This window comes from Cavia porcellus, unplaced genomic scaffold, assembly GCF_034190915.1.
Source record: "Cavia porcellus strain 051 isolate PalLab524CR breed Dunkin Hartley unplaced genomic scaffold, mCavPor4.1 scaffold_16, whole genome shotgun sequence".
Taxonomy (NCBI): Eukaryota; Metazoa; Chordata; class Mammalia; order Rodentia; family Caviidae; genus Cavia; species Cavia porcellus.
In genome coordinates, this window is record NW_026947499.1 from 40566956 (window position 1) to 40588618 (window position 21663).

The window sequence follows — 21663 nt, forward strand, 5'->3', positions numbered from 1 at the left end:
TTGCCCTGAGGTTACCAGTTCTAAGCTACTAGAGGGGTAAGCGAGAGAACCTGGAACCAGCTGGGTTCCTGGTGACTGGACATGGGATGCGTTGCCAAGTGAGGGGCGTTTGCTCCCTTTAAAATCACTTCCATCTCCGTGCCTGCCTTCACTTCTTTCCTTCCAGGCCCTGGGGAAAAAGGGGGTCTTAAATTTTAAAAGGCTTTGCAATCGTTGTGCCAACCTTGCCTGCTGCACTTATCAACCTAATATTATCTGCTAAAATGTTAAAATCTTAACCCTTGCCACAGGGGCAATGTATTAGGAAGAGGGACCTTTTTGGGGTGATTAGATCCTGAGACCTGGAGGAAATTACTGCCTTTGCAAAAGAGTCGTCAGCGTGGCATCTAGTCCCTTTTCCGTCTCCTCTGGCTCCAGCAAAAGGTTGTGGTCTATGCACTGGCACCAAAATTAAATCTACCTCACCTTGATCCTGGACTTTCAGCTCCAGAATTGTGAGAAATAAACTTTTGTGATTTATAAACTTACCCAGTTTATAATATTTTCTTGTGTTAATTCAACCAAACTAAGAAATAACCTCTAGGCCATTATTTATCATCCTTTAATAATTACTAATCCAGAAAGTGGAGGAGGGCAAGGAAAATACCTATTTCCCTGGAAAATACCAGGATTATTTAGAAAAGAAAAAAACAAAAATCTTGGTACAAGACTCAGCATAATGTGGCACATAGTAGGCTTTCAAACATGAGGTGCCTTTAAGTGACCTAGAAGAGGATGTTCTCTGAAGGAATGTGGGTATGGCTGCTGACACACAAATAGGAAAGGAGCACTGTTGTAGAGACTTACAGATTCATTACTCAGCTGCTTGTGGTATGTAGAGTTCCCTGGGGTTTTATTACCCCAAAGACAGAAAAAAGGTAGGAGGATTTCTGAAAGCTAAATGAAAATGGGGGACTGTGAGATACAAATCTGAGAATGTGGAAATGTGCTGTTCTCAGAGACTTCGGCTGTGCTGAGCTGGGTCAGGCCCCTCCCTCCTGTAGAGACCACCAAGTTTGGACCTGAGCAGGGAAGCAGGACTCTGATTTGGGGAAGCTCAGTTGTTTATTTAAATGAAGCATAAATCATCACTGAGACTGGCGGCTCACACCTGTAATTCTGGTTTCTCAAGAGGATGTGACCTTAGGAGTTCAAGACTAGTATGAGCAACCCAGTGAGACCCTCTCCCAATCAATAAACAAACAAGCAAATAAATAAGGTATGGATCACACACATTAACCTCATATCACTGAAGAATTCAGTTTATTGGACAGGAGATGTGCTTCAGTGGTAGAGTATTTGCCTCGTGTATTCTAATGAGACCCTGTGTTTGCTCCCCAGCACTTGGGATGGGGGGGGGGCTAAAAAAGAAAAAGATTCATTTTGTTAACTTTTGAAATTATGTGCATCTATCTACATAGACCATCACCTAAAAAACATACAAAGTATTTTTATCAGCCCCATAAAATGTCCTTGTGCCCCTTTGATTGTCAATTTCTCTACTCCCACTCAGTAGAAGCCAAAATTTTTATTTCTAACACTATGTAACACTTTTGCGTTCTTTTGAACTTCCTAAAAATGTGACACACTGTGCTCTTTAGTGACTAGCTTTTTTCACTTGATCTCTGAAAGCTTCATCCAAGCTGCTTCATAAATTGACAGCTTTTTACTCTTAATTGCTAAGTTGTTAGCTTTCTATTGTATGGGTAACCTATATTTCATGTATCTAGACTCTTATTGATGGACACGTGAGTTGTACCTGTAGAACTTTTTAAAATCCAGATGTCTGCACATATTTTATTCCATCAGAATCTCCAAGGGTGGGGCCAAGCATGGGAATTTATTTTAACTAACATGTAATAATTGAAATATAAAGAAAGTGCATTTAATATTTCAACATATCATGCAGCATGCACTGATCAGATCAAGACAATAATGAACATTTTGTCTCCCTATGATTTCTTTTTTCTGTCCTAGATTATAATTTCCTTATATTTGGAGCTCTCAAATACCTTCCTTCTAGATTTCAGAAAATGTGTAATAGTTTATTGTGAATAATAGTCTTTCCTGAAAAACACCAGAACTTATCTCTTCTGTCTGTGTTTTGGTACCCATTATCCAATCTCTTTTTATTCCCTCTGCCCTCACCCGTCACACCAATTTTTTTCTTAGCTTCCATGTACGAGACATAATACACCATGTTCAGCTTCCTGTGTCTGGTTTATTCTACTTAATACATGGATCTCTCCAGTTCCATCCATTTTGCATAGTCTTCTTTATCCCTTCATCCATTGATGGGCTCCTAGGTTGGTTCCATGTCCTAGCCATTATGAAAAAAAGCTGCAGAACACTGGCTTTAAACCCATCGATGGTTTGATGATGCTACTGTATTTTCCATCCTTGTCTATCAAATGCTGACCTTAAATATGATTCTTTTTTGATGAAAACTACTGGCAAGGAGAGCTTGGAATTTACTCATGCCCAGATTTGTAAAAAGTAGATTAAGCATATGTGGATTCTTTTCAATAAAGGAAGAAGATACTTGAAGGTCAGTCTGTGTAGCTCACATCGCATCGAGTGGACATTGTCCCCGCGTGGAAAGCCTTAGTGACTCAGGCACTTGGAGCTTTGCTGGACATTTAACTGTGAACATGAGATCGTAAGAGTTTTTCCATCATGTGCCACAAAACTAAACCCTCCCAACCTCCCCTTACCCCACCCCACACACACATCTGGAGATGCTGAGTAGGATTTCTCTGCTCAGGAGCTTCAGATGAAAGCCTTTGCTCATAGCAGCTACCCCAGCCAAGACTATGCCCAAAAAAGGAAAAGAAAGTCCAAACCAACACTATTTTGCTGTCAGTTTTTTGTTGTTGTTGTTGTTTTTGTTTTTTTTATCAGTACCAGGGATTGAACTCATGACTGCCTGCTTGCAAGGCAGGTGCTTATGCCGCTGAGCTAAATCCCCAGTCCCTCTATCAGTTTTTTTTCAATTGGTTTTATCACCCAAAACATCATTAAAGTAACAAATATCTAGTCTGGACTGAAGCAACAACTTGTTTCAACTGTTTTCAATCCCATTGACTTATCCTTTACCACTCTGCTTTAAAAATGATCCCACTGTTGCCACTTGCTTTGAGCTAGTTAAACACAGTTGTTAAAGACCAACCACTGTATTATGTCTATAAGACAGAACTAAAATGAGCCGATCATTGATTATATTTCTCTTTATATCTCTACTCTCAAGGGAACTTGATAAAGAATTATAGCACTATGAATTTGAGCCATCCTTAGATTCTATCCTGCTTGGCATGTTTGCTGTTTTGAAGAAATACCTTATTTGAGGTGAACTTTTTGTAGGGTGTAGTAGTATATGCCTATAATCCTACCACCCAGGAGACTGATGAAGGTGGATCACCACAAGTTTGAGGCCAACGTGGACTACATAGACAGATCCTGTCTCCAGAAAACCACCAAAAGAAGGGTGAATTTTTATATTAAATGATCCGAGAAACTCTGCAGTTAAAAATTGTACTTTAATCCAGCAATATTTCAAAATAAACTCATCAGTGAAATCCATGATACTCCAGATGATAGCTGCTACCATCTTACAGAACTGTCATTTCTCTGAGTGCTGTATGAGAAATTCTGACTTAATCCAAGGGTTTTTTTTATATAGATAGACTGAAGTTTATGGAAAATTAATGAGACTTCATGCTGTGAGACAAAAAAAAATGAGATCCAAAACTTTTGCAGTAAGTGTCCACACTTACTTGTAAGTAAAGTATGTCCATGTGCTCTGAGGTTATAGAGATTCCAGAGAAGTCTGACCAGATCCGGAGAGACCAGGTGAAAACCCCAGGAAGGTTAGGATTGCTACGTAACCGAAACACCAATTCAGCACTGTTTTTGTCACCATCTCCCAAGGTTTAGTCTGTGGGTTCTAACCTGTAGGCATTTCCCATGCTGTTGTGGTGGCAAAGGAGTCAGGGGATTTTGCTACCTCTCATCTCTTATTGGTTGGGGGTCACTCATCCTCCTCGCCTACATTGTCCTAGAGGAACACAGAAAGCTGTCAGCATGCACTGCATTTTCTGTCAAGAGCCTCCAGGGGTGCCAAAAGAGCTGTCACTGGAACACTGACCACAACACCTAACTATCTGAAAGGCCCGGTCAAGCGAGGGCAACAAAAGGGTGTGTGGTTCAAGGAAAGGGGCAGAGGGAGAGAGATGGCCAAGCCTCCCCCCATAACATGAATGTCTTTACTGTGGGGCATCAAAGAGGAGGAAGACAAAATGCGTTTCACCTTTAGCAGCCAGTCAGTCCCCTTCCCACCTGTGAACAGGGCTCCATCAGTGCTCTGGAATCTGACCTGACCAGTTGGCCACAGTAAAGGACAGAGCTGCTCTACGTGACCATTTCAGCCACACTGCTGACCCCAGTGATGCCCACACTCACTACTGCAGGTAGCCTCTTTCAGCTGTGAGATAGTAAGCTTTGATGATTCTGGGCACCAGGAAACATGACCTCTGACCTTGGCATCCAGACATTTCCCTGAGAAGGCTTTCCTAAGAGCACAGACTCATGAATCAGACTCTAACCCATCTACCTGGGCACCTCTGGGGTTTATGATGAGACTTTGGGAAGTTAGCCTGCAGTAGTCTGACCTTACGACCTCTACAGCTCTGTCCAGAGGACATCCCTGACCCAGACCCAGAAACAGCTTTGTGGGGCCCATGTCTTCATGGGATGAATGGAGCATGAGCCTGTGGTTGCAGACAATATCCAAAGAGGAGACCTGCTCTTCCATAGGCACAGAGGCTACCTGCAGTAGTGCAAACTCCAGCACCGCTCTCCAAAGGTAAAGACACCAAATCCTAGAGGTATGAAATAAAGTCACCCAGCTACTAACAGCCACATGTGTCTCTTTTTCATGTCTTATGACAAGCCTCACTTTCTTTCCTACCCATGAAAATTTCCTCCATCGGATGCAAACTCTGGAAGAGATTGCCAGATAGCCCCTTGAAAATTATTCCCTGCGAGGATAGACCTTGGGCACTGTGTTAGTCAGCTCTCTATTTCTTTAAGATTAAAGGAAGAAAGGCATTGGCTTTGGAATTTATGTTTGTGTTTTTTATTACTGGGAATTAAACCCAGCAGTACTCTATGGCTGGATATATCGCTGGCCTTGTTTATTTATTTATTTATTTATTTATTTATTTATTTATTTATTTTTACTTGAGACAGGGTCTTACTAAGTTGCCCAGGCTCACCTCAAACTTCCTATCCTCCTGCATTAGCATTCCTAAATTTTGAGATCACAGGTGGGATTATAGTACCACTACACTTGGCTAGGAAAGGGTTTCCAGGGCTCCTGCCTGTGAAGGTTCCAACATGTAGTGGTTGGCCCTGTTGCATTTGGGTCTGTGATGAGATGGCACATTGTGGTAGAAGTGCATGGCTGAGGAAGTGGCTCATCTCATGGAAGCCAGAAAGCCAAAGTACAGAGAGAGAGGAGAGTCAAGGCGGCTCACCTCATGGCAGCTACAAAGCAAAAACAGAGAGGGAAAGGAGGGCCCAGGGTCCCAACAGCCGCTATAAGTTCAATGCCCAATGGTGTAACTTCCTTCCACTAGGCTCCAACTAATCCACAAATGGCAACACAGGCTGAGACCTAAACCATCAATGCATGGGCCGTTGGGGGACATTCAAGATCCAAAGTGAGCTGAGTATGGTGGTGCACACTTGAAATCCTAGCACTAGGGAGGCTAAGGCAGAAGGCTTGCTGTGAGTCTGAGGCCAGTTTGAGGTACATAGTGAGTTCAGGGCCAGCCTAAACTGCATATAAAACACCGTCTCAAACGCAAACAAACAAACAGAAAGATCCAAACTATACAGATATCCCTGATGTACGCACCATAACTGGGTGAGTCAACAGATATTTGAGTGCCCCGTGCCCTTCATACAAGGGATTGGAATTGAAGAGGGAAAGGAAAGGTGACTTGGTTATTAAGTTCTTCCACCAAAGAAATAACTCAAGATGTTAACTGCCCACTGAGGGGACTTGGTGGTAGCAAACATGCCTAGTCTGCCAGTTAAGAGTAGACTCTGCCAAGAACACTGCTGTCAGTTATTGGTATTTGAGCCCATTTTTGATGGCTCTCAGAACCTCCAATTTGTGCCAATATATTATGTAATTTAATGTATTGTATGTAATGTATTTAATTTAATGTTGCTAATTTCCTGAGTCTCTCTAAATAGGTTGCTTAACTTCTCTGATGCTTTTCCTCTGCTTTTAGGATCTAGATTGGTAATTTCTACTGTTCAAACCCAACTTAAGTGCCAGGACCCCTTTTGCAAGCCAATCCATATACAGGAATACTGCAAGCATCTAATACAGAAAGCATCTAAACATGAATCTTTGATCTCAGGTTAAGGGGAAGGGGTGCTAGAGGTGGGGAGTCCAATGCTCCTCAGTCCCATTCCTTCCTACCACAGCTCATCCCACAACTCTGAAATTGTTGAGCACACTTAGAAAGTGGTCCAATCCCTGCACTGAGGGCCAGAAAGAACAAAGAACCAAACAGAATTTCCCACCAATCAGTGAGCAGAGATTGGGATCTAGGACACATGACTTCCAGTTAGGCTTAAAAACATGGACTTTGAACCTTACTCCCAAAGTTTACTAGCTACATGGCCCACACAGCCTCTCTGTGCCTCAGCTTCCCTAACTATAATAATGATTAGCATAATGCTTACAAAAATAGAACATACCACACCAATAATAGTACCGTATATACTTCCTGTATAAAGCATGTTAGGAGTTGATTAAATAAGACAATAGGTATAAAGGACTTAACATAGCACCCAGGCACAAAAAATCTTAACTACATGCTCATTAGTAATATCTTATTCTCATGTCATGGGGCCCTTTGGGGCCTAGGAGGACCATCCACTGAGATGCTGCTGTCCTTGGTGCTCTGGCAGCCTTGCTGGGCTGAGTGCCCTAGTGTGTGCTCAGGAAGGTGTGGCCACAGGGCGGAGGAGATGGCCATTGGTCAGCCCGAACTCTAGCTCAGTGCATCCCAGATGGTGTCCACAGGGTTCTGGATGGTGACATGTTGGCAGAGCTTCCCTTCCTTGCATAGTTCACAGACCACACAGTGACCAGGAGCCTTGGGTTGGAGCCTACCCTGCCAAGGAGGCAGCTGCCTGCCCAGGCTTCACGAGCACCAGGGATCCTGGCCTGCACCTCCAGCCTCCAGGAAGGCCTGGGGGAGGAACTGGTCCAGTCACCTTTCCCCACTCCTGTACTGCCACAGTCTCTTGTGGAGAGACAGAGACACCAAAGCAAAAAGGCACAGGCCAGCCCTTGCCTGACTTTCTCTGAGTCCAGGCCTGTCTGAACCCTTTTGCTGAAGGCAATAAGTTCTCAGAGAACAACCATAGAGCCAAAAAGGAAATGACTCCATCACTGAACAAAAGAGAAGTCGATCTCTTCGTCTGAAAAATAGAGTTGGTAACATTACAGTCGGCCCTCTGATCCTTTAAGACCAACCACGGACACAAAAAACACAGAAAAAAACTGTGACTGCACTGAACGTGTGCAGACCCTTTTCTTTGTCATTATTCTCTAAATAATACAACAAAACAATTATTTACATGGCATTTGCATTACAGGAGATATTATGAGTAATCTAGAGATGACACGAAGTACATAGGGCAGTACACACAGGTTACATGCAAAGCATCCTTGGACTAAAGCATCCTTGGAGTTTGGTACCATGGAGCATCCTGCATCTTTCCTCTATGGATATCAGAGGACCACTATACTGACTATCGAGGCAACATGGTAAAGGCCTCAAGCAGACATTGGAAAAATGTGTGCAACATAAAAAATGGGGGTTAATTACAACTCATGTCTATGTTATATGTGCATTTGTCCCTGATCAACACAGTAGGAATAGCACTGTGGAACCTTCCTGCCAGGTTCAAACCTCCTGATCTGTGTGGTCTTGGGTGAGTTGCTCAACACCTGAAACCTCAGTTTCTTCTTCTGTAAAATGGGAGTGATATTTGTGCCTCATTAGCAACACTGCTAAAAAGAGCAAGTCAGATTAGCAAAGCCCTAATACGTAAGAGATCAAAAAGTGGAGGTCATTGTTATTAATTAATTAATTAACCACCTTGGGTGGTTGCCCAAGGTCACACGGCCGGTTAGGATTAAGACAGGTGTTCCCTGCCTCCCCTGCTCAGTGTTCACTCTGGTATCACTGCTGCCTCTTGGGACAATTAAAATTCTGGCTCTGCCCTCTGACAGTCACTGTTCCTAAAAAAGAACTCCATTTGTACTAGGAAGTCACAAAATAAATTGTCACCAAGTCCAGCAGTCAGCTCCAAATTGCATAAGAACATTTCTCTTCATTAGGCAAAGCTACCCAAGGAGAGAAGCAAGACATGGGCTCCAGAGCCTGACGCAGGAGCTGCCAGACCTCGCCAGGGCTGGGGTTCTGCACTTCTGCCCAGCTGTGTAATGGCACTCAAGCCACCCTGCTTTCCAGAACCTCCGATTCCTGGCCCACAAGACTGGGGAGCTTGTGCGAATGAAATCAGATAAAGCTGATTTCACTGGAGATAACACTGATTGTGTTTCAATAAATAATAAGTAGTATCTTACTTCACAGCTTTCTTGATTGAGTGAAATATTTGTGGGTTTGCTGTGATGGTTGTTTTACTTGTTTTTTTTTCTCTGAAAAAAAGAGAAAAGGATGTTCTGTGATTCCTGTCTATAAAAAAGCTTGTGTGCTAAATGAGACCTAGGATTCTGAATTGAATTCTGGAACAGAAAGAGAATATTAATGGGAAATCAGGTAAATCAGGACAAACCCTGGGGTTTTGTTAACAAGCAGTGCACTGATGTTCATTTCTCGAATTTAACAGATGCACTGGAACTGTAGAAGATGCTAACATTAGGAAACCTAGAAGAAGACTCTCTGGAACTCTCTGTATTATCTCTTCGATTTTTCTAAAATCTAAAACTGTTCCCAAAAATATTTATTAAACTAATAAACAATAAAATAAATTTATTTGAAATAAAATAATTTTAAATAAAATTAAAATAATGAAAAACATCTTACTCTGGTAAAAATTACCTGCATGCTCATCAACCCACAAAAGATACCCACATAATGGGGGGCAGTGATTGCCTGCAGGCCGAGACATAGGTAGCTGGGGAGCAGAGAGAAGCAGGAGAGGGACAGGGGAGAGACATCACGGTGTGTCCTTGTGTATCTGTGTGTGTCCAAGGCTCCCAGGCATTATACGGCTTAGTTAAAGCAACATCTCCAAAGGGAAGCAAAAAGCAGTCTTCAAGGCCAAAGTCAATGTGTCCATGCCTCTGAATCCCCCCACGACTGCAGTCTCCTCAAACAGAAAGAGGTCCAGCTGTCTGCAAGAGCCTGAGGACCTCCTGGAGACAGCGGAACACACCCAGACTCTATGTACCAAATCCGTTGCTAGGTGCCTGCATACTGGGGGTCACCCAAAGCTCAGAGTAAACACACGTTTGGCAGTGGTTCCCCGCCATGCAATGACTGTGGGTACAGAAGCTCAGAATAGTGACGCATTTCCTAGGTACAGTGTTTATCCAAGGTCCCACCAGAGCTAAGAGGGAGAGTTGGGTGTGGTCTTGGTTTCCATGCAGTGAACCTCACGGTCTCACAGTCTACACATTGTGAGGACGCTACTGCCCACCCACAGAGGCTGGCTGGTTCTCTGCCCTGTGAATAGGGCCTAAGCAGCCAGCGTCTCCCGCTTCCCTCCCGGAACTGCAATTCTAACCACAACCAATAGAGGGCAGCAGCCAGAACTGTAACTACAAGTGTGGATCCCAGAAGTCTCTTTAAACCAGAATGTACAACAGGTGTGGAAGGTGTCTCTAATTGTAGCCGCTTAGGAATCTGAAGCAGAAGAATCCCTTGAACCGCGGAGTTTGAAGTCAGCCTGAGCAATACAGCGAGGCCCTAGAAGGGGTAGGAGAGGAGAAGAAAGAGGAGAGAGCGAAGGGGGAGGGGGTAGGCCTGAATTCTGAGAGGGAGTAAACAAACAGTAGCTATAATTATAATAAAATAAAGCATAATGTCTACTGACTCTACACCAGGACCAGAATATGTATTACACCGTCAGTTCTCAGAATTGTCCCCCAAGCTCTGTGTAATTATTACAGATAAGAAGAGTGGGCCCAGGGATTTAGCTCAGCAGAGCAGCACCTCCCTGGCAGGTGCAAGGTCCTGAGTTCAATTCCTGATACCAAAAAAAAAAAAAAAAAGAAGAATGACACTGGGCCCAACGGCACATGCCTATAATCCTAGCACCTGGGAGACTGAAGGAGGAGGATCAAGAAGGGGGAGAAGGAGAAGGAGAGGGAGGAGGAAGGGGAAAGGGAAGAGGAGGGGAGGGGATGAAAAGGAGGAGAATGGGGGAGGAAAGGAAGAGGAAGCAGGAAAAAAGTAAGTAACTTAAACAAGAAGCCAATTAGCCCTTCCTGGGAGCCAGCGAGCATTTGGGCTGGGAAACAAGAACACAACCCTATCACCCAAGCAACAGGCTGGTCTGGAAGACAGGCTGAGCTGACAGCAACTGAGGTACCAGAACAACCTAATGTTTGTACAGTTTGATTGACTCTGCAGGCCTAAGGCTGGTAGTCTGAGCATCTATTAAGAGGATAACAATGTGCAATATAGCAAATGTGGGAAATTTCTTTCTGTCTTGTTTTTGAAATCCAATATTGTTCTCACTGTTTTGTTTTGTTTTGTTCCATTTTATTGTTTTGTTTTATGCAGTGTTCTGTTTTGATTGGTTTTATTCTGTTCTGTTTTGTTTGATTTTATTATGTCTGATGGTATGGGCAGCTATTTTGAAGAAAATAAGAGACATTATGGTAACCACTGTTGATTTTCTATTATCTTGTTTTGAAATCCTGTATCACTTTCATTGTTCTGTTGTGATTGGCTTTATTCTGTGGTTTGGTTTGGTTTTATGCTATCTAAAATTTTTTAGAAAAAGTGAACTCAGAAATAATAAGTTACTTGTCCAAAGTCATATAGGAAGCAAGTGGCACAGCCAGGACCAAAGCCTGTCTTCTAGCTTCTATCACTTACATCTAGCTACTCTGTTTATACTGCCTTGTGGAAAAGGCACTTCAGCTCCAATTTAAGAGACACAAAATTCAGGGGCATTTAGAAGTTCCTGTGTAGAGATTAAAATGTAGGACGGTGGACACTGTCTCCATAAATTATGATTCTGCTGAGCTACAGTGAGTTCATGGGAATCTGTATATGGAAGATTGTATTTTCTGAAACTGGCCACAAAAATATTTCCCATCCCACATGTTCTTCTAGAAACCTGCTACTTCTCCCACCAAGGGACTGGGGCTATATGCTCTGTGGTAGAGCACTTGCCTGGAATGTGTCAAGTCTGGGTTTGATCTCTAAAACCAGAAGAGGAAAAAAGACTGGGTATATGAATTTTTGAAAATGAATGGACCTTTTTTTGGTTTTTCAACCAATACTGCCACAGCAGAGATAGAGATCAGGAAAACACAATGTAATTTGACTTTTTTTTTTTTTTTTTTTTTTTGGCAGTAGTCGGGAATGAACCCAGGTTCTTTGCACTGAATTGTATCCCTTGCCCTTTTTTATTTTTTATTTTTAAGATAGGGTCTCACTACATAATTAAATTGTCCAGGCTGGGCTCAAACTTGAGATCTTCCTGCTTCAGCCTTCCACAGCGCTAAGATTACAAGCCTGCACCACCACAACTGGCTGCGATTTCATTTAATTATCTTAGGACACTCACTACTGGATCCCAGGCACCATGTTGTGAGGAAGCACAAGCATCTTACATCCTATGAAAAGACTTAACATACAGCAGAATCTTGGTAGAATCTCCAACCAACAAGCATCCACCTGTGTGAGCCACCTGGAAAGTAAATCCTCTTCTCCTCAATTGAGCTGTCCCAATAAAGATAGTCCTGCTGAACCCTGCCAAATTGAAGATTCAATAACAAGATAGTTGTTTTTAAGTCACTAAGTAGTGCATTATATAGCAAGAGATAATTGGTGAAACACGTTTTAACAAGTTTCTCCAGACACTTGTATCACAGATAATCAGAGGTTGAAACTTTCAGATAATGAGCCTCTGCTCCCTTAATGAATTTGAAAGAAGCATTAGTTAACCATCTTTGTCCACAACACTGAAGACTTGCTATTTAGCTTCTGGAGAATTTCAAAAATCCTTTCCCGTGACAAACGGGAAATGTTTATTACCTTGATTGTAGTGATGGTATTGCAGGAGTATGCATATGCCCAAACTCAGCAAACTGTATACATTAGACTCATGCAGTTATTTTTGTATGCAATACTTCAGTAAGGCTGATTTTAAAAAAGAATCCCTTGCTCTCTTACTAGGTTACTGAGTGGAATCCTCCGTGTCTTTTGCACTTCAAATGATTGCACCAACACCTTTCCTGAGAAGGCCCAGAGCTTGCCCCAAATCTAGGTAAGCAAATCCAATTTCCCATCCATATTTGCAGAGGTATTTGCTACCTAAGCAAGAAGCAGCCCTGCAAATTCTTAGGTAAATAACACAAGTCCAAAAACAATATTTCCCACCCAATAGCCACAAGATGCAGGAAATGATAGCTGTCTTGGGACTTCTTGCAGATTCAGCAGGGCCCTGGCTCAAAGCAGTATGTGGCCACCACCACTCTTGGTAGAGCTGGAAGACAAAGACGCAGCAGAGCACCATGATTAAACTTGAAAACTCAGAGTGCCTACACTTGAATCCTGATCATGTGACTTATTAGCTAAGTGGCTTTGGACAAGTTGCTTAACCTTTCTAAAGTCCACTATGAAAAAATAAACTCCATTATGCAAAATGAGAATAGAAATATCCTATTCAAACAATGTAACTATCTTACACAAGGTTAAACTTAGTGTGCACTCAGTAAATAGTAGCTTATCACGGCTTAATGTGTCATTATTATATGCTGTCCAGATATGAAAGTGGAAGATCCAAGAAGTGAGAAAATCCCTGAAAAGGAAACCAGAAAACCTGAAGTTTTGTGTTGATTCTGTCACCCACTTGCGAGGATACCTGGAGCAAGGTGGTGCCCCAACGCTGGCCTTCAGCTATAAAGGGAAGTGAAGGCACAAGGAGCTGGCTCGCGCCAGCTGCCCCATCTTTGAACTGCCAAGAGTCCTACAGCCTACCATAGCAGACACCTTCAGCGATAAATTGCAGAAACAAATCCAAAAGCAATATATGCTGAAGACAACAGAATAGTTGGCTCAGAAAAGCCAAACCTGGAGCTCAAGAATAAAACCCCAGGTATTATAGCATGGCATAACTGACACCATTTTGTGCCCTGGATTTGACCCAGAAGAGTGAAAAACTACTTAAAGTACAATCAAAGCAAAATGAGTCACAACCAACAAGAGAAAATTAACCTGCTCAACAAAGAAGCAGGACCAAAAATTAATGTAAGATTCTAGCTAAACTTTTTCCATCAGAATGTCTTTTTTTGTGGTTTTCTGTTTTAAAAACTCTAACTTTCCAGTTCAGTGCCACACAATGGTACTCTGAAACAGGGGTCTCTATGCAAGTGATCACTGAGCTCAGCTAATAAAATTCCAAATTTATCAATTAGGCTGCATGAATTCCTATGCTGTGTATGAACCCACATCACAGGGAAGTAAGCTTGATCCAAGAGCAGCTGGAATTGGGCCTTATTTCTTTGGCTCTCTTTACTCCCACTTGCTGGCTACATTCACCCTCCATTCACAAATCAAACCATCTCCCTCTATGGACAGAGAACATCCCTAGCACTGCTTCTTGCTTTGCAGTTCAGATCTAAATTCACAGGAGTGAGTGACTGGCCCCCCTGCCTCCCCAAATTACAATCCCAGAGCAGAGATTTAGTGCCTGTGCTCACATCAGCTGCCAACTCCTTAACCAATCAACCCTGGCCTTGGAGCAGGGCTGTGTTAGAACACGCCAGCTCTCCTGGGCACCCCATGCTGCATACTGAACCAGTCCGCATATCCAAATTTACAACTCCTGCAAGACACCCCACAGGGGGGCTCCCACATCTTCATCATTACTTTTTACAGTGTCATCAGCAATGCCCTGAAATAACGCTTATCACAACCTTAAGTCAGGAGGAAGAGAGAAATTTCTAGAAGATGGGATTCTGAAAGCAAAGGACAAAGGAGCTAACTTTCCAAACACTGCTCAGGGTGCCCAGTTCTGACAGCTAGCCCACAGCTGACCCAGACATGCACTACAGGTGTCTGAGAGGCCCAAGATAAGCTCTCCAGAAACCACAGAGCACCCACTTCTCTCCACCAAGACAAGGCTGGGACACGTGCTATAGAGTATCCCAAATAGTTAAGCCTAATTGTAGTTAATTATAATCCCATTTGCATTGTGGTTTTAACCCATCAACCCATGGACTTTGGATGCCATGACAATTCCTCAAGGATCCATATAAGGACAGAAGTTCCAGCCTTCAGTGGATAGAAGGGGACTACCAGGTCAAAGAACTTCTCTCTCTGTCTGTCTCCCTGTCTCCCTCCCTCTCTCTCTCTCTCTCTCTCTCTCTCTCTCTCTCTCTCTCTTTCTCCTCCCCCCTCACCCCCCGGTGTGTGTGTGTGCATATGTGTGTGTAAGAATCACATATGTAGACTGACACCTGGCTTCACCAGGTCCAGGAGCTCTTCTTACTGGCTGGCTCCCTCAGTAATTATATGTCTAATAAATTTATGCTTCCCCTTCTGCTTCTGCGTGTCTTGCTCAGTTCTTTGTTTCAGATAGCAGGAACCCAGGACAGTCACAATCCCTCAGCAGCAACCTCACAATGGAAACAGAATTCACAATGTTAAATCCAGCATTATATCAAACCCTTGGGCTTAGGGAAACTAGGTAGCATGGTGTGGGATTCGGCTTGTCCTGACTGCAATCTTGGTTGTTCTCACCATCTTCCCTACCTGGTGACCCTGACTTGCATTCCAAACCCTATAGGACAAATCTAATCATTAATAGTCATCTTGGTGTTTCTAGCTAGTCACCAATGCTCACTGGTGTGGGAGACAACTCCAGTGTCTCCCTTTGAATCCAAAACAATTACTGTGACTTTGAATACTTGGAAACTATTTCCTTATACTGATATGTAAAAAGGTGGCTAGGGTATTTCCTTCTCTTCAATTAACTCTGAGCATGGCAAACAAGGCTTGCCCAGGTGCTAATGTGCAGCCATCACAGATGTGAGAGACAACTCCAGTGACTCCCTTTGGATCCAAAACAATTGCTGTGACTTTGATTACTTGGGAACTCGTTTCCTTATACTGATATGTGAAAAGCTGGCTAGGATACTTCCTTCTCTCTTCAATTCGCTCTAAGCATTGCAAATAAGGCTAGCCGAGGTGTTAGTGTGCAAAGTCTAGCCATCAGACAGTCCTGTTTCCTCACATGGTGCTCTCCACATTACAAGATTGAGCTGGGGAGATGCAGAGCAATTTGCTCCAGGAATGTCAGCTGGGTAGGAACCTCAAGATAAGAGGCTATGACTCCCCAGGGAAGCAGTAGCCCCCCAAAACAACTCTACTGCTACCTTAATCAGGTTATGTAAGTTGATCCTTCTGCATGTCTTTATCTCTGCAAATTACAGAGATGACAATCCTTGCACCTGGCCAGCCAGCTCAAGTTACTCAGTAATCCCCAACATCCTGACTATCAGTCATCCCTAAGGGACCCTTCCCTTTCTTCACAAGATAATAAATGCTGGGAGAGGCCTAGGATCGAGGGCTTTGTCCATATGTCCTCATGGGAAATGGACTTAAGGCCCCTGGGCTGCCCTTAACTTGGAATACGCCTTTGTGTTTTTACTCTCACCATAGGTTGCATTGGTGGTGGTAGATTGGAATCGACCAGCAGCGATTCCAATAATGTCTCAATGGGATTACAAATACAACTGTTTGGATTGTGAGAAAGACTAGAAAGAAGATTACAGCACTTGGTTGACTGAATTCAATTTTTGGTTTCCAATACACTGGGACTATTTGATTTCTGATACTTCACAGTTAATAATTTTTAAGAATGCTCAGGTCCATTCCAGTTAGTCACAGCCCACCTCTGTGTATCTTAAAGCGTGTGCCTCCCTCTGCCTCAGGGTGTGGGGCTCTTCCTGCCTTGCTGCTGCCCAAAACACACTTCTGGGCAATCCTGAATTTGTCTGTCTCTCTTCTCATTGTCTTGACACTTTCCCCCTTCAGAAGCCAGGTCTTCCTCTCCCCTTAAAGCCAGTTCTTCTACATCACCAAGTATTTTCAAAACTATGGGCAAAAATACACAGCTGTGCACAGCAAAATTATGCTGAGCTAAGGACACAAGTGCTTAAAGTTTCATTGTTGGTTCTTCTGCAGAGCACACCATATAACTTCCAGGCTTCTCCAGGATGCTCATGAAAGATGACCCAGGAATGCACCAGTTGCTAAAGCCATGTGTCCCTACGGCTTTAGGCGCTATGGAGAGGCTATGGAGGTTCTCAAATGAGATCCCGTTCTAAAGGCTGCTTTTTTAGTGTGAGATACCCTTGCATGTAAATAGCTGACCTTGGTTTTTCAAGTCCAGTGAAGGAAAAGTCCAAGCTCCTTAGGGACCCTTTCAACCTCCTAGGAGTAGGAGAAAGAAAAGAAGAGGAAGCCCTTACGTCACTGAGATCAGCTCCAAGCTCTGCAGATAGATTCAAACACAGTGCACAGAGCTCCATTACTTGTCTCCAGCCCTCTCCTGGGCGGTGCAGGAAATGCTTCCTCAGTCAGTTTTCACCATAATCCCCCAGGGAAGCCAGAGTGGGCTCCCCAGTTTCCTGCGCTTTGGAGCATCTTTACCCTCTCTGGATATGGCAAGGTGATTCTGTAATACGCACTGATTTGAAAGCAGAATAGCTCATCTATGACTTTGGCAGACTGTTTTACTTGTGTGTTTCATTTTCATTATTGATAAAAACAGTATTTATATCAAAGGCTTATTGTGAGCATTAAAGAGTAAAAATACAGTGAACAATCCCTGGCATGTGGAAAGTGTAGTTATGCTCACACAGCTGGGAAAGAGACAAGAGCGGCAGAGTTGTTATTTGTTATAAACTCCCTCTTGGCTGGCATGATGGTGCACACTTACAGTCCCAGCAGTTGGGAGACTGAAGCAGGAGGATTGCCATGAGTTCAAGACCAGCCTGGGCTACATAGTGAGTTCAAGGCCAGCCTGAACTACATAGTGAAACTCTGTCTGAAATAAAGATTCTTCTCATGTTATAAAAGCAGCGCAACCATGAAGAAAAGGCAAATGCAGAAGCTGAGAGAGTCAGTGGAGGTACTGACCTGGTCTCTTCCGTAGGTCAATGCAGTGGACAAAAGGGGCAGATGTCCATCAATCTGGAATCAGAGTTACAAGTTGCTCGTAGAACACATGGCAGCCAAATGCAGTATATGATCCTTGATTGAATCATGGTGTGAACAAATAAACAAAACATTCTTCAGGACAAGTGGGCAAATTTGGATATGAACCGTATTTTAGATGACTTCAAGAGAATGTTCTTAATTTTATCAGATGCGATCATGATACTGTCGATAGGTTGAAAAATACCCATTCTTTTTTTAGAGATAGACTAAAATATTTAGGAATAAAATATCCTAAAGTCAATAATCAAAATATTTTACCCCAAAGGAAAAAAGATGACAAAATAAGGCAAAACGTTGGTAATCATTAAATCTAAGTGGTAGGTTAAATGTTCATAATAATCATTTTTCTACTTGTGTGTTTGTGGGGAAATTTTCATAATTAAAAAAGCATGCTTATTGTAAAAAATTAAAACCCATAGAAAATATACCAAACATAATAACTCCACCACCTAGGAAAAAATCATCAGTAATGTCTGAATCATCTCCTTTCAGTTTTTGTCTGTTTTAACATTACCATAATCCTAAAGCAGATGAAATTCTGCAATCTGCCTCTTTAAAATTTAAAAAAAAAAGTTTTATCTTTTTATTAAAACTTCTGTGCAAACATCATTTTCAGTGACTCCAGAATATCCTCGGAGGGCATAAAATGGAGAACCCATACATTCCTTCACTGCGGAATTGCAATTACAATTAAAACAATGATGAATGAAGACAGAGGTGGCCAATATTCACTGAGCACTTCCTACCAGCCTAGCGCTCTAACAGGCATCAACTCTTTTAATATTTGCAGCCTGTGAAGCAGACACTGTTAGTCTCATCTCCAGGAGAAGAAATCAACACTCAAAGATTAAAGTTAAATGGCATATTTGGGGTCAGAGAGCTTAAGGGACAGCAGAACCCAGACTCATACTGTGAGGTACACAGCAGCATAAACTCAAACTTTATTTTCATTCATTTGTTCATACACCACTCATTAGTGATCACGCTGAACTGAATTACAGCCCACACCACTGGGTTCACACTGCCATTAGACTGCTAGTGATACAGACAGGCGTGAGGTTGCAAGAACCCCAAGTCTGGTGGCGGGGGACAAGGCTACAATGCCTGCATTATTTCTTCACAACTGGTGACAAAGCCAAACTTTGTACTTTTAGTAAGGATTTTTCTTTCCTGGGAGGAAGGCATCCCAAACAGCCAAAACAGTGGTGGAAGTGAGGATAACATATAATTGATAATTAATGACACCAGAACCCTTTTAATATTCATATTATTTATTCTTATCCCCGTCTAGCTGCACCAGCACGAACACTGTGTTGTTAATCAGACTGAAAGCATTTTTAAATCAACTTAATTGACATTTTTATGGTGTTCAGCAGGTCCTAAACACAGGATTTTCAGCTGGAGAGCTGAGTAAGAGCTATGGGAAGGGCGGGGCCCCACAGAGCCCGGGGCAAAGGAGAAAGTCAATGAGGAACAGCAGGAGGAGGAAAGAGCTTCAGGCATGCAGCTGGAGACAGGAACATCATGCAGGGCTCCTTCCTAGTCCTCCAACCTGTTCCCGCCACCACAGCTGCAGTATCCTGGTGGATCCACTGAATATCTGCAATATGGGGCCTGAAACTTAATTGCTTAGAGCCTCAGTCTCCCCATTTGTAAAGTGCGGAATCATAGTTCTATATGGGTTGTTATGAGGATAACATAGATAAATTTATGTAAAGAACTGAAAATGACCTGGAAGCTTTGCATTAGCATTGCTGTTATTGTTCATAACTGAACTTTAAATGATTTCTGTGATTGATTTTAATATTGTTTGCCAAATATTCTGAATTTCCTTCTGCAAGATTTTATATCTCCACTCTGTTGAACTCAGCAATGGCCATGTGACTCATTTTGGCCACTAATGTGCCCATGGAGCTGACATGTGTGGCTTTCTAGCAGATTCAAGAGCCAGTACATTTCTCACTGTCTTTTCTTCTGTCTACCATGAGACTGGTGATGTTCCACTTAATGGATCTTCCATCTGTCAAATCCAGAGTGGAGGTGACATAGAGCAGGGTCACTGCCAACCACAGAAGTTAAAACCAACAACTATTGTTAAGAGCCACTGGACTTGCGGGGCCATTTGTTACTGCAGCAAAACCAAGCCTGTCAGCAGGCAAGGTGGCCCATGCCTATACTCCAGAGGCTGAGACAAGAGGATCATGAATTCAAAATCAAATTGTGTTACAAAGCAAGTTCAAGGCTAACCTGTACTACATAGAAAGAATGTCAGAAAAAAATGAAAGAGGAGAAAAAGAGAAGTGGGGCAGGGAGGAGTCCTAAAGACCAACATTAGATCCAAGCAGCAAGGACCTAATAGAGAAGGTCTTGAAAACCATCTTCATTTGAGTTAGGAGTAAGGATTATACCTTGGGAACCATTATGATCTCAAAAAGATAAAGAGGGGCTAGGAAGGTGAAGATATAGGGTAAAACATTCCAAACAGCCAGAAAGCATGAAAGCTTTTGGGCTATGAGTGATGAAAGGGAGTGTTGATGACCTCTAGCCAAAGACTATGCACACCCACAGTTAGAGCTGGCTGCTGACTTGTAATGAGAACACACAGTCAGGGGACCATAGGGCATCTCTCTAGGAATGTGTTACAAAAGACTTTATGTCAACAATTTGGAGGAGGATTTAAGGAAGTGAGACTTTGCTCTGGATTTAAAGCTAGAAAGAAGCAGAATGTATGTCTGCAACTGGATATCAATAAAAGTTATCTAGGAAAAACCAAGCATGGTTGTGCATTCCAGCTCTTGGAAGGCTGAGGCAGGAGAATCATTTGCAAGTTCAAGACCAGCCTGAGCTACAAAGTGAGCCCAAGACCAGCCTGAACTACATAGTGAGATCCTGTCTCAAAAAGACAAAAAAAAAAAATGATATCAAGGATTAAAAAGAGGGAGGGAAGGCAGAAAGGAGTGAGAAAAGAAGGGAAAAAGAAAAGAAGGAAAAGAGGGAGGAAAAGGGAGAGGAAAAAAGGAGAGAGGGAGAATCACGTGGACACTTTGCTGGTTTGGACATGATCTGCATTTGACTGGGGAGCAGCCATGTTTCATCAAGACTCACAGAGTGGCCCTGATCTCCTCTCTCCTCCACCCTGTCCTTATCTGTGAAAAGTCAAGCTATCCTTCACGTTTCATCTCAGAACCACCTTCTCCATGGGGCCTCATGGCTTCCAACAGTACTCAGAATCTGTTCATGCTGAAAGGTGCTACATGTAGGATAGGAGGAAGGTCTGATCATTTCATACTGGCTAGATTCAAAGACAGACATCTCCACTAGAGGCCAATGAAAAGAGAAAAAGAGACCCAAGGGGATAGCACGCTGGGAGCGATCATTCCTTAAGGAATATGAAGATATTTGACTACAGGGGGAGGCCCATGAACACAACCAGACAGTGCTCACCAGGGAGCAGGGGGCTGTAGGGAACTGGACTGAGGAGCTTCCCACCTGGGGCTCCATGAATTGGAAGAGTTGGAGCAAGGATGTATTTGTACATTATTTTGAGCTACTGATGAGCTAGTCTTCAAGATTGTCCTTCTTGGGCCTCCATCAGGTGCTGACAGAGCTAAAGTAGTCACATTCAGGAATTGTGGTGGCTACAGCTTGCCTTGCTGGTATGCACAGGACTCTGAGAAGGCGGGAGACATAGGGGCTTACTGGTGGTGACGGTGGTCCTCTCATTAGACAAATTCAAGTAGTACATTTGAACACTGAGACATTCACTGATGACGGAGCTGTTCAGCATCCACTGAACAAACTCCTTTTCTGCTCAATTAATCCAGGCTAACTACTGTTAAAAATCCATCCACCTACACAGGAACAATCATTATTCACCCCAAGGTGCTTAAATATCCAAATCTTTTTTGGGTTTTATATGAATTAATATTTTTTTCATAAAAATGGGACTGCATTTTACATAATGTTGTGTAACCTACCACAATTTAGTTGAGCATTTCATCAACTGTTTGACAGGTTAAGCTCTTTCCAAGTAAGGGTTTTAGATTTCTTTAACAATTTCATTGTTCCAGCTAATCTTTGGTTGTTTCCAGCTTTCGTGCAGAGT

The 21663-nt window shown here is 42.9% G+C and overlaps 1 long non-coding RNA gene across 1 annotated transcript in view; it reads right to left on the bottom strand.

The window, feature by feature from the left end:
* Nucleotides 1-1285: 1285 nt before the first annotated feature.
* Nucleotides 1286-21663, bottom strand: part of LOC134470716 (uncharacterized) — a 50640-nt gene continuing 30262 nt past the window's right edge. Inside the window, exons 3-4 of the long non-coding RNA XR_010039828.1 lie at nucleotides 17478-17591; nucleotides 1286-2682 (exon numbers count right to left, since the gene is read on the bottom strand). This is a non-coding gene — a long non-coding RNA (uncharacterized LOC134470716). The remainder of the gene's footprint in view (nucleotides 2683-17477; nucleotides 17592-21663) is intronic.